The sequence below is a fragment of the Bos indicus x Bos taurus genome, chromosome X (genome assembly GCF_003369695.1).
Source record: "Bos indicus x Bos taurus breed Angus x Brahman F1 hybrid chromosome X, Bos_hybrid_MaternalHap_v2.0, whole genome shotgun sequence".
NCBI classification, from domain to species: domain Eukaryota; kingdom Metazoa; phylum Chordata; class Mammalia; order Artiodactyla; family Bovidae; genus Bos; species Bos indicus x Bos taurus.
In genome coordinates this window covers 145,862,280-145,876,334 of record NC_040105.1, presented here as the reverse complement: position 1 = coordinate 145,876,334, position 14,055 = coordinate 145,862,280, and the positions used below count along the sequence as shown (strand labels likewise).

Genomic DNA, 14,055 nt, shown 5'->3' with positions numbered 1-14,055 from the left:
CAGGTGGTCTGGTATTCCCATCTCTTTCAGAATTTTCCACAGTTTATTATGATCCACACAGTCAAAGGCTTTGGCATAGTCAATAAAGGAGAAATAGATATTTTTCTGGAACTCTCTTGCTTTTTCCATGATCCAGCAGATGTTGATAATTTGATCTCTGGTTCCTCTGCCTTTTCTAAAACCAGCTTGAACATCAGGAAGTTCATGGTTCACGTATTGCTGAAGCCTGGCTTGGAGGATTTTGAGCATTACTTTACTAGCATGTGAGATGAGTGCAATAGTGCGGTAGTTTGAGCATTCTTTGGCATCGCCTTTCTTTGGGATTGGAATGAAAACTGACTTTTCCAGTCCTGTGGCCACTATTGAGTTTTCCAAATTTGCTGGCATATTGAGTGCAGCACTTTCACAGCATCATCTTTCAGGATTTGAAATAGCTCAACTGGAATTCCATCACCTCCACTAGCTTTGTTTGTAGTGTTGCTTTCTAAGGCCCACTTGACTTCACATTCCAGAATGTCTGGCTCTAGATGAGTGATCACACCATCGTGATTATCTGGGTGGTGAAGATCTTTTTTGTACAGTTCTGTGTATTCTAGCCACCTCTTCTTAATATCTTCAGCTTCTGTTAGGTCCATACCATTTCTGTCCTTTATCAAGCCCATCTTTGTATGAAATGTTCCCTTGGTATCTCTAATTTTCTTGAAGTAATCTCTAGTCTTTCCTATTCTGTTGTTTTCCTCTATTTCTTTGCATTGATCGATGAGGAAGGCTTTCTTATCTCTTCTTGCTATTCTTTGGAACTCTGCATTCAGATGCTTATATCTTTCCTTTTTTCCTTTGCTTTTCACTTCTCTTCTTTTCACAGCTATATGTAAGGCCTCCCCAGACAGCCATTTTGCTTTTTTGCATTTCTTTTCCATGGGTATGGTCTTGATCCCTGTCTCCTGGACAATGTCATGAACCTCATTCCATAGTCCTAAAAACGATTATATGACCTAGCAATCCCACTATTAGGCATATACCCTTCAAAAACCAAAGCTGAAAAGACGCATGTACCCCAGTGTTCAATGCAGCACTATTTACAGTAGCCAAGACACGGAAGCAAGCTAGATGTCCATTGACAGAGGAATGGATAAATAAGCTGTGGTGCGTATATACAGTGGACTGCCACTCAGCCATTGAGAAAAAGGAATGTATCTGAGTCAGTTCTAAGGAGGTGGATGAACCCAGAGCCTATTATATAGAGTGAAGTAAGTTAGAACAAGAAAAACAAATCCCATGTATTAATGCACATATATGGAATCTAGAAGGATGGGACTGATAAACCTGTTCACAGAGCAGCAATGGAGATGCAGACATAGAGAACAGACTTATGCCCAAGGGTAGGGGAGAAGAGGGAGTGGGTGAGGAAACGGAGAGAGCAGCATGGATGCATATCCATCAACGTATGTAAATAGATAACCAACTGGAATTTTTTGTATGATTCAGGGAACTCAAATTTGGGCTATGAAATAACCTAGAGGGGTGGGAATGAGCGGGAAGTGGGAGGGATTCAAGAGGGAGGGGGCATATGTACATCTACAACTATGGTTAATTCAGGTTGATGTGTGACAGAAATCAAACCAATACTGTAAATAATCAATCAATGAAAAATATTTTTTCAAAAGCTAAAAAATGGTGATTTGGAAATTATCTAGAATGTCACACTTGAGAGAAAAAATTAAAAAAAAGAAAACTTAATATGTGGTCTGTTGCCTTCCAGGTTCTGTTCTCTTCATTTTTAAAAAGTATGAGATAGGGGAGTTAATGTCTTCATGATACTGTATCTGTTATTTGGAGCAGGAACTGTTCTCTGTGATGTGTGCATGTTGACATGACACCCCATGGTCTTTCATGCACTTAGGAGACACTGTGTTCAAACAATACACAGATCCATACTCAGTAAAGTTTCCTGCAGACAGACATGTTGATTTGCCTTTTGATCCAGAGTATACTAGACACTGCAATGTATTCCAGAGTGGGGGTCAGATACAACACATCTCTGTTCCTCTCTGGCCTGGGCACCAATCTGACTCAGCTCTTGCCAGGGAGGTGACTTTGAGCAAATTCATTCACCTGTTAACTGCTACGTGTTTCTGCATCCTCAGCTACCAAAATGGATGATAGCATCAAAAATGCTTAATTCATAGTGTTGTGATGAGTACTCAAAGACTTTATTATACGTATACATATGGAGAGCTAACCACAGATCAGAAGGGTGAGCTTATCTTCTTGCCTCTCTTCACTTCCGTTCTGCTTGTACTCACACCCCCCTGTTCCTGCCCCCACACTTTTCCCCTCCCACCCTAACTCTGGTGTCTCTCACCTGTGCCCCATCCTCAGATTCTCCATCCAAAAACATGGATAACAATCTCCTCATGATTTACTTCAGAAAATATCCATACCATCACCCTTGGATTAAAAATCATGAATATTAGCAGAAGAAATGAAAAAACACACTAAAACGGGCAATGTGAAAACTTGACAAGAAATAAAACATTACTATGAAAGTCTGACTATTAACATTTTCTTATCTTCAATAGATTCAGATTTTCAGAATTTGATACAGGAGAAATAGACTTGATAAAAAGAATGCCAAAAAAAAAAAAAAAAAAAAACACACAAAAAACAAAAAACTATGTGATGAGGGATCTCAGCCTTTAAATTTCCCTCTATAAGCTTTATAAAACTATATATTCATGTTCTATAACGGTCCAGTGACTACTTATTTCCTGTTATTATACAGATCATATGAAGGGGTTATTGGACTTGTACTTTCATAGAAAATATGCACTAAACTTCTCCATACGAGCACATGATGAAACCTCAGTGTTGCATTTAGGCTTCACAATATCCCCATAAGAAGAGGCGACTACTCATTATGCTAAAAAAAAAAAAAAAAAAATCCTTCCCCCATGCCTCATACACTCCGTTCTTGAGGCCCTGAAGGGCTGAAGTGATACCGCAAGGTCCATGCAGTGAGTCAAAGGTGGTATTGACACTGTGTCCCTGGAACACTATCCAGGGAAATGTGGAACAGCAATAATATTAACTACAGTAATGACAACAGCTAGAATGGACAGGGAATGCACCATATGGCACATACTGTTCTGACAATTTCCCATGTCTTAACATGGTCAGTGTTCTACAGTGCCCCATGAAGTAGTTAAATTTACTCCAAGCTAGAGCTTCTATGTGGCTAATGGAGGAACTGAGGCACAGAGACACTACGTAACTTGCTCAGTGTCACCCAGCAGTAAGGGAGCCACCGGTCTGGAGGCATTGTGGAAAACTCAGTGTGTTCTGCATTTACAGTCAAGGGTAAGATCCAATGGCTATGGCAAAATATGTCGAATAAGAGCTACCACATAACAAAAATTGATCTTGCATCATGGAAATGCACAGTAAATAGAAATCTGATTTCTTCGGAAATCTTTCAGATAGAGGCTTGGCAAGACTGGAATCCAGATGTTTTGTAGAATCCATGCTCTCAAAGCCTCCTCAGAACAGCAGACAGCATGTCAGTGAGTCTCCTAGACTGGAGGTCGTGGGTTTGTGCATCAGAGAAGGCAGCAAACCCCTGTCACCTACACAGCTCCCAGTGGAGACAGAGCCTGGGAGGAGGCAAAATAAGACCATTCCTCTGCTCTGGTAGTGCCTAGACAAGTTGTCCATGTCAATCATAACTGAGGAATTCTAAAAAAAAAAAAAAATGCAGATTTCATGATTTGCTCTCCGTGAATCTCAGTGCAGCTACAATAGTGCCCTAGAATCTGTCACTTTTCATTATGCTTAGGAAACTCTCAGGGACTTTATTAAACCCCTTTAGTAGTAAGACTGCCAGCAAAGTAAGGGAAATAGCCATCAGAACAGATATGAGAAAAAAAAAATAGAGATGATCAACAAAACTCAAAGCTGGCTCTTACAAAAGCTCAATACAAATTCATAAACTTCTACTTAAACTTCTTCTACAACAAAGAAAGCAAGATAACTAAAGACAACACTTACCAATATCAGGAGTAAAGTAGATTTCAGACCCCACAGAAATTAAAAGGATTCTGTGAATAATTCTACATAACGACATCTGGCAATTTTGGCAAAAGGAACTAAGTTCAGCCAAAAAGAAACAGATAATCTATTGAAAAACCAAGCTTGTAGTTGAAAAATTTACAGAAATATCCAGGCCCAGTTGGTATCCCTGGAACAAAAGAGAAAGGGAGGGAAAAAATGGGTAGGGAAAGAGAAAATGTGACTATATTCTAACACAGTCAGTTACTAAAGGTAAAATGGGGCAAATCCAAGCAATGTGATGAAGCCATTGGTTTTTATTTTCTCATTGTCCTCCAGCTTCCCCTTCCTGCCTCCCTCCTTTGCCCCAGTTGCTTTCTCCTTCTTAACTCCTGCCCTCCACCAAGAGTAGCAATATTATGAGGCATGATTCCCACATTATAACTGATATCTGCTGGTTACTGACATTCAGCATGGATGCCAACAGCTGGTATACTCAAGCTCTCTGTCTCTCATCATGGACCAGAAGGTTTCACTCCCAATTTCAGCTATAGCTAGGAAAGAAGGTGCAGGGCACATATTGGAGCCTTGAGTCCTTCATCTGTGAAATGCAGATGACCACAAATTGTGGGATAAACAGAGATAGCAGCACAAGACCCTTTCAATGAGTGCTAAACCAAACAAAACATGCCAAACCCAGAGCATCACAGGATTCCTTGACATTCAGAAGCATGTCAAGTAGATTTCCCTGCCAGGACTGTTGTATTTATTGTTCCCTCTGCCTGGAATCCTCTTTCCTTAGGTAAGCCCACAGCCTGCTCCCTCACTTCCTCCAGATCTCTGCTTAATTGCCATCTTTCAGGGAGACTTTCCCTCATTATCTTGAATAAAATAATAACATCATACCTTCACACATCCTTTACCTTGATCTAGCATTACTGTTCTTCATAGTGCCTGCCACCCTTGATTTACTTACTGACAATGAGGTCTATGAAATGAGAGACTTGGTCCACTTTGTCTTGTCACAAACTCCTTGAATTAGGGCTCTGGTATATGGCAGGTGCTAAGAAAACATTTGCTGAAGGACAGTCGGGAACCAGGCCCTTTACACACAGTGCTAACATGCACAGGTACCCTCTAAGATGGACACTGGTCCCACTGTATTGATTATCATACATAATGAGATTCCAGGGGACGAGTGACACGCTCAACAACACACATTGGCATGTCAGGCTCCAGGCTTCGGAATCATATCTGCCAGCTTCCAAATCCTCAGTTCCTGGACAGAGGCCTCACAGCCAAGAACGCAAGAGGCTTTACTTCTAACACAATGACTCCAAACAGCTCAGGTAGATACCCAGAGACACCAAAAACAGGTCACTGAGTATCTGCACAGAGAGCTCACATCTTGAGTCTCAGACCCTCAAAAACGACGGAGACCAAACCCACTGAGAGCCTCCAAACAGACCAAGGTCTTCAAGACAGAAACAAATGAGAATTGCACAGATACTTCACATCATGGAGACTGACTTCTGAACCACTCCGGACACTTACTAACCTAATACAGAAACCCCTAAACAGAAAGTCAGAACTTTGAGTAACTCAAGAACATTATACAACCTGAAGATAAAGTTCCCAGACAAATGGAAAACCTGCACCCTGTACACAGACCCCAAGCAGCTGATAGTTTATACCTTAAGACAAACCCCTACTGAAAGCAGCTCAGAGACGTCACAACTTGGGACCCAGAATCAAAAGCTCAGAGATCTCACATTCTGGGGCACGGACATCTAACACAGAGATCTCACACCCAGGGCCTCAAATGCGCGAAAGCGCCAAATATACACATCCCGGCATACAGGCACACACATCCTAGAGGCTTTGGACTACTCGAAAAATCCATTCAGATCAAATATCCCATCACCCACGATCCTAGCCAATGACTCAGAGATCAAATGAACCAAAAACAGCATCTGTGATGTCATATGTAGCCATAACAACCCCAAGCTCCCTGACACAGGTACTCTCCAGCGAGAGGCATGAAACAAGCCCAGAGACCTCTCCCTGGTCATGAATTGCATGCATCTGTGTGACTTACTGCGCGTTGCCATATGATCCAGATTGAGTGAGAGCTAAGTAAGACTGAAACAGCGTCACCCTGCACAGCCACTGAGTGTGCCAAACCTCGCTACTAACCAAGGAAGCTATTCAACCCCTTCGGGAAAAGCGGTAAAACTCGGAGAAAAATTGCACTCTCTGAAAAGCCGCGAAAGCGAAAGCAGGCGCACTGGTATACACACGCCTCGCCCAGAGTTCTAGCTCCGCGACCTCAGTGCCTGTCTAAGACAGGCAGCCAATGGGAACTGAACAGGAGACGAAGGAGGGCGGGAGTAGCCGGACTTCCCCCTGTACTCGCACCCTGGAAGAGCTAATTCCAGCAATCTCCCGGTCGCGTATCCTCAAAGTGGCAGCCAATCTCTCGCTCTATAGCCATCCCCAAGTTGGTTGAGACCATGTATAAACGAAGGGGTGGAGTTGGAAAAGAGACAAAGAAGTTTGCAGCTTAATATCGGTCTCCACTCGAATTCAAATGCGGCGGGAAGACGGAGTGGATCGAATGCGGTTGGACCCAGTGGCGCCATGAGTGCCTCCGCTGGGAACTGTGGTCGATGTCCGACGCGGCGTCAGGGCACCCTCTTTGTTCTCACACGCACTCTCCCAATGGTACCTTCCAGAGTGGGTGGTCCTACCGCTACGCCTCAGCAGTATATATTAGAACTGTTTCATCTCGAGCGCCCCTTGGTGGTGAGATTGGGAAACAACAGAAGTACATGCCCCTACCATCCCAGGATGATATGCAAAGGGTGGAAAGACAAAGTCAGGATGAAAACCTCACAGATCGCCACACTCTTGAACTCCGAAAACAATCTTCATAAACTGAAGATTACTCTTCTGTGGTGGCCACTATTGTAACGAGAAGCATTCAAAGAATTTTCTCTGTGCTGGGCAGTGGCGTTTGTGCTTCCTGTTTAATACAGAATAGGTCTCATGGGGAAAGCCAGCCACAGTCCCCCAACTGGCAGGAGAGATAAAGCTTCTGAGAATGGGATCTGAAGCCCTGGCGTGGGGACGGCCTCTGTCGCTGACTGCGAGTGCTATGTGAAAGGACAACAGGACTTTACATTCTGTTAGGAAAGGGGTCATCTCCAAGGGGACCCAAGGACACCATGTAGGTGAGATAAAGAACACAGCTTTGTCATCATCTTGTCATCCCTGAATGTGTTCCCTAGCAGAATCCTCATCCTGTCTAGCTGTGCCTCTCTCACCAAGTTTAAATTTATTCATTCTGACATTCATTCATGGTCTCCACAGTATGCTTGAAGCACAACTATGAGTGTTAGGAAGGAGAAAATCAACCTTGCCATCATGGAGTGTACATTCTGTTGGGATCATATAGCCCCAAACTCTAGGTAATTTTTCAGGTGTTTGTAACTGCCGTGATTAAAATGAAATCAGGATAGTCAAGTAGAGAGAGGGGATCATGTCTAGAAAGAGTGGTCAGGGAACTTCTTTCTAAGACTGTGACATTTGAGCAAAAGCCTAAAGGAGATGCCTATGTGGGGGAAAATTACCCCAGACAGAGATAATGGCAAGTTGAAAAATTGGAGAGTAGAACAACGTGTCGTGTATGTGAAAACAGTGAGGAGGCCAATGTGACTATCACAGCGTGATGGAGGGAGAGCCAGGAGATCGGATGAGAGAGGTAATGAGGGGCAGGTCCCATAAGGCCTACTGGCCATGGGAAGGTGTATGACTTGAGCCCCAGGAGGGTTCATACAAGAGAAGCCCCCATGTCTCCTTCAGAGGCCCAGACTACACAACGATTGTTGAGGAACACCTGGTTCACCCCAGGATAACCATAGGTCCTCTGAAGCTGAAATTGCCTTTCCTAGAATACCCCACTCTCAAGGGGAATCGCCCTTACTGCTCCCAGTGAACATCCATGTCGATTGATGATACCCTCAGGAGAGACAGAACAAGGACCCTCCTGGTGTGAGTGAGGTCACATTCAGTCTTGCAAAGGCAAAGAGGGACGATGTGACAGGCACTGAGTTGTCAGGGAGAGAGACAAAGCTAGAGCATTAGACAGGAGCAGAGAGACTATTTCTGGAAACAAAGTGTCCCCACTTAGTTAGCACCCACCTATGGGCCCCCAGCACTGCTACTGGATGATGTACCTGTCTCTACAGGAGAAAAGAGGCCCCTCCCCAGGGACTGCCTCTAGGGAATGACTCAGTTGCCCATGGCCTGGGCCTCAGGCATGCCCCCTTGACACACATCAGGGGCCTCTGCCCATCAAGACAAGGACATGTTCCAGTCATGGAGAGGTTCATGCTGTACACAGAGTCCCTCACAACCTGTTCTGTCCAGACTGCCCTCCTTCTGAGCTCAGTGCCAATGAATGCTTTAATGGGGAAAAGAGAGGCAGGGATCTCTGCATTTGTGGTGGAGCCTCATACAAATTGGTGAATGTGAGGTTTCTCCACACCTGCTTGGAGGCTCACCTCTGTGACTTTCAGCACCACATCCCAGGGAATGAGAAGGTTACATTCCATATATCTGATAATGAGCTGGGTGTGTGATGGGGAGACACAGAAACATATCCTGATAGTGCATCAGTCACAGGGTCCTTGTGTCCCTGTGCAAACGCCCCCCTCCCCCACTACCTAGACAGGGTTGTGCTGAGTCTTCCCTGCCTCCTACAAGGAACCCAAGCTTACATCCAGTTCCTCCCCTCCTCATGTGCTGAGACCTTACATCTGCACTGGGCTTTGGCCTGGGCTCCCATCTGCAGATGGTGCCCTTGTATGCAGGTAAAGAAACAACAGTTAGAACTGGACATGGAACAACAGACTGGTTCCAAATAGGAAAAGGAGTATGTCAAGACTGTATATTGTCACCCTGCTTATTTAACTTATATGCAGAGTACAACATGAGAAACACTGGGCTGGAGGAAGCACAAGCTGGAATCAAGATTGCTGGGAAAGATATTAATAACCTCAGATATGCAGATGACACCACCCTTATGGCAGAAAGCAAAGAAGAACTGAAAAGCCTCTTAATGAAAGTGAAAGAGCAGAGTGAAAAAGTTGACTTAAAACTCAACATTCAAAAAACTTAGATCATGTCACCTGGTCCCACCACTTCATGGGAAATAGATCGGGAAACAGTGGAAACAGTGATAGACTTTATGTTTTTGAGTGCAAAGTCGGCAGATGGTGACTGCAGCCATGAAATTAAGATGCTTGTTCCTTGGAAGAAAAGTTTTGACCAACGTAGACAGCATATTAAAATGCAGAGACATTTCTTTGCCAACAAAGTTCCATCTAGTCATAGCTATGGTTTTTCCAGTAGTTATGAATGGATTTGAGAGTTGGACTATAAAGAAAGCTGAGCACCCCATGCTGTTGGAGAAGACTCTTCAGAGTCCCTTGGACAGCAAGGAGGACTCAGCCATCCATCCTAAAGGAAATCAGTCCTGAATGTTCATTGGAAGGAATGATGCTGAAGCTGAAACGTCAATAATTTGGCCATGTGATGCAAAGAGCTGACTCATTTGAAAAGACCTTGATGTTGGGAAAGATTGGAGGCAGGATGAGAAGGGCATGACAGAAGATGAGATGGTTCAATGGCATCACGGACTCAATGGACATAGTTTTGAGTAAACTCTGGGCATTGGTCATGGACAGGGAGGCCTGGCGTGCTGCAGTCCATGGGGTCACAAAGAGTCGGACAGGACTGAGCAAGTGAACTGAACAATGTTGTTTAGTTTATATCACTATTTTTGTCTTCTGAAAAAGTTTATTTTCTTTTTTTAATGCTTTATTTTATACTGGAATATAATTGGCTAAAATGCTGTGTTAGTTTACAGTGTACAGCAAAGTGATTGAATTGATATATATATTCCTATTCAAATTATTTTCCCATTTAAGTTCTTACAGAGTATTCAGCAGAGTTCCCTGTGCTATAGAGTTTTTCGGTTATCCATTTTAAATAGAGCAGTGTGTACATGTCAATCCCAAACATACTTAATTGATATATGTCTTTTATCATATGTCACTTTAAATCAGCGTGGGAAGTAATCAGAATGTACCTTTTACTAATGGTAACATTAATTAGTAACATACTCCTTAAGCACAATACCAGACATTCAAACACAAGTGTCCCAAGTTTTCTCTTCTCTTGAAAATCAAAAGCATAGTAAAGTATTGAGTAAAATAGTCTTCCCCCAAAGAGAACTAGCACATTCTCTTTACTGACAGGAAAAACAAGAATGTTGATAACTGAACTAAATTGAAAACTTTAAGTTAAACTAGTTAAAACCGAACATTAGATAGTCTATAAGTTGATGTTTGACTGAGGTGCTTGCTAATTTATCTTCCCTGCTTATAGACTACAGGCAAGAGCATTTGGACTTTCATAATTACAAAATATCCTGAGAGAAAATTAATTTTACTAGCAAATATCAAATAGTTTAGTTACTGTTCTTTTTGAAATATATTTTCTTCAATATCTATCCCAACATATGTTATGATTGTTCTCTCTTTCTAACATTATATAAATGGATTCATTGGAATCTCAGTGGAGAAGAGGCACAGACGATTCAAAACTTGAATAATGAGCATGCAGTTTTTTAAAAACAATATGTAGAAGAAACATAATAAAGTCAAGATTCTGATAATATATATAAATGCTTGTAATAAAACTTCATGATAAATGTGCCACTACATCTACAACTGGTATTGATATCTATTTAGTTAACATCTAGCAAATATATAAGATAATCAAACAAACCAAAAAGAAGGGGGAGAAGTTCATGCTGAACTTAAACTTTTGTGTAGAGCCACTAAACAATAGTGGATAAAGCAATACTCTGGAAAAGAAAATGTCAGTGTTGCTCAATTAAAAAATTTTTTTTTCCAAACCACATGATTTCAAGTTATGAGTCCTTGATGAAAATATTATTGGAAGACTAATTAAGCAAAGTAAGCACTGATGGCATAAACAGCAGCAGAAGTTTTACTGAGCAGAAGACCTATTTAAACCTCAGATTAAAGATAAAACAACTGAAGAATTGATGGTAATAAAACACATTGGAAATGTTCCAATGGAAATAAGATCACCTTTTAGAGTATACTGGTGAAATTAGAGCAACGAGATACCACTACACACTTCTCGGAACGGTCAAATACAAAAATCTGACAAAGCATTTACCGGCAAAGATGAGGTACAATAAGAACTCTCATTTGTTGTTAGTGGGATTACAAAATGGTAGAGTCACTTTGGAAGCAATCTCTTAAATTGCTAAATATTGTCATACCATATGACCTAACAATTACACTCCTAATTAGTTCACCAAATGATGTGATAGCTAGTGTCCACATAAAAATATGCACAAGAATTTTATAACAGCTTAATTCATACTCTATCTCACTTTCTCAGTCTCTCTCTCTCTCTCTCTCTCACACACACACACACACACACAAATTGCAGGCAACCAAAGTGTCCTTTAATAGACGTATGGATAAACAAAGAGTGGTACATCAACATAATGGAGTATTATTCAAGAATAAAAAGAAACAAGCTATCAAATCACAAAATAAAGAGTATTAGAAACTAAAAAAAAGAGAAAGAGAGAGAGAAATGGATGAAACCTGAATGAATGTTATTAAGTAAAGTAAGCTAGTCTAAAATAGGTTATACACTGCATGCTGCCAATTGTACAATATTCTGGGAAAGGAAAAACTGCAGAGCAACTATAAAATATCAGAAGCTTTTTTGTACTGCATCACAATAGTTCTATTAGTCTGGATAGAGTATGTCAACCTTCAACAATTCCTCTGCTACACTGACACACTAATCCACTCAACTGGAGTCTTCATTGCCCCGGAGCTCATATATTGTAATGTTATTCTGTGCATCTGCAGGAACCTCGACATTGGCACGGTTGAGGTTAGCACAGGTTAGTAGTTTCAGATTCCACACCCTGGACACACATTTCACAAGGTCCATCTCAAGCAGGATTAAGGTATCAAACATATAGTCTTTTTCTGGGGAAGCCTTTTTTTCTTTTTCTTTCCCAGAGAGCCAAATGAACCACCCTAACGGGCAGGAGGAGTCTGCACATTACTCTCGCCACTCTCTCCTGCGGACTTCACTGTCACATACATCAGCACAATGAGAAAAAAGCCAGAACAACGTGACCTCAAACCACACTTGGGCGTGCTCTGGTAGAATCTGCCAAATTAGAAAGTGTCCTCCACAGAGGACCTTACCCTGGAGCTCCCTTGAGGCAAGGGGAAATGGCTCCTGGTGCATTGGTCTGCCCTGGCACCTGGAGACTGAGGACCAGGAAGGGCTGGGCCCTTGGTGATGTCATAAAGCGACCATGTGGCCATTGTGAAAGGAGGTTTGCAGGACCAACTGGAAGTAGTGCTTAAAGGGAAATGGGAACATTTTCCTCTGGCAATCGAAAAAGAGGTGGGGAGTGACAAAATGCCATCTCCTTACCAGTGTACTCTTTCTGAACCTGATGTTCTACTGGAAGGGTGGATCCGTCTTCTATTCTCATTATTCCTTTTGTTGAATCCAGACCAGGGGCTGAGCAGAGCAGAGCCATGGGCATGTGTCCCTGTGGAGCAGGAAGCCAAGTGAGAAAGAAAGATACTAAAGCAGAGGTCAGAAACTAGGAGCCACTGGTATGTTTTGTGTGGACTGCTGCTGCTGCGGCTAAGTTGCTTCAGTCATGTCCAACTCCTTGCGACCCTTTAGACAGCAGCCCGCAAGGCTAGTTCGTCCCTGGGATTCTCCAGGCAAGAATCCTGGAGTGGGTTGCCATTTCCTTCTCCAGGCATAGGGAATGTTTTAGGGCAGTGAAATTATTCTATATGATGTTATGGTAAATACATGGCACTATATATTTTTCAAAACCCATAGAATCTTACAGCACAAAAAGTGAATCAATGTATGCATATTAAAAAAAAAAACAAAAACAACTTTTTGACATCAAGAATGGAATGCAGAATTTGACCAAACAATCAAATTATATTACAAATATATGAAACCACCTCACTAAGATGCACTGAATTTAGTAACTTTGGAAATGAATAGATTTTGCAAGACTGAAAGCAAAAGGTAAAACCACTGAAGTCTAGTTGGTAGTGTTTTTTTCTCATAGAAGTATAGGTTAACAATCCTGATACTGTTACACATGCATACTTGAATTGAACAGTTTCATAGATGGCATATGAATATTCATACATACATATATTTGTTTGTCTGGTTAGCTGAAAGGGTCTAAGAGAAATGATACTCCCAAATAATGAAAGAAATAAGCACAGATCTTGGTTCCCAATACTAATTTCCAATAAAAGGAAGCAGGCTTCTTGGAGAAATTAGTGATTGTAGGGCTCAGGGAGGAAATATAGAAGAGGAGTCTGAGGGAACTTACTCTATCCAAAAGGAAATGCTAAAAATATAATTTAAAAAAAAGCCCCAGAGTAATGAAGTTATGTCAAAGAAGACAGGGATGAGCTTCCAATGGCCAAAACTGTAACAAGATGAGCAATATAATAAATTAAGTAAGTCATCTTTTGGGATTATACCCCAAAGTATAAAATGAATATCTATGGGCCATCCTGATATAAATAAATGATTGAATACATGTGAGACAATAGACCAATTTCCCACACAGAAGAATTTCAGATAGTTGACATAGGTAATTCAGCTCTCAGGGAGGTGGAGTGTAACTTCCTGTTCCTGAAGAGTGAGTACACATAGTGACTTCCTTCCAAATACTACAACAATATGGAGAGGGATAAAAAAGAGTAACTTGACAGTGGAATAACCTGGCAAACACTACTTCAGCCAGGTAGTAAAGATCAGCATTACCAATGATAAGGCTTGTTGATTGTATCACATGATTAAAAGGACATTCCACCTCTGTAG

The 14,055-nt window shown here is 41.8% G+C and overlaps 1 long non-coding RNA gene across 1 annotated transcript; it reads right to left on the bottom strand.

Moving 5' to 3' along the window:
* Positions 1–1,308: 1,308 nt before the first annotated feature.
* Positions 1,309–6,556, bottom strand: LOC113887627. The gene is made up of 3 exons (XR_003509774.1): positions 6,146–6,556; positions 4,048–4,237; positions 1,309–3,735 (listed from the first exon to the last, which is right to left on the bottom strand). It is a non-coding gene; the product is annotated as an uncharacterized LOC113887627 (long non-coding RNA).
* Between the last annotated feature and the right edge of the window lie 7,499 nt (positions 6,557–14,055).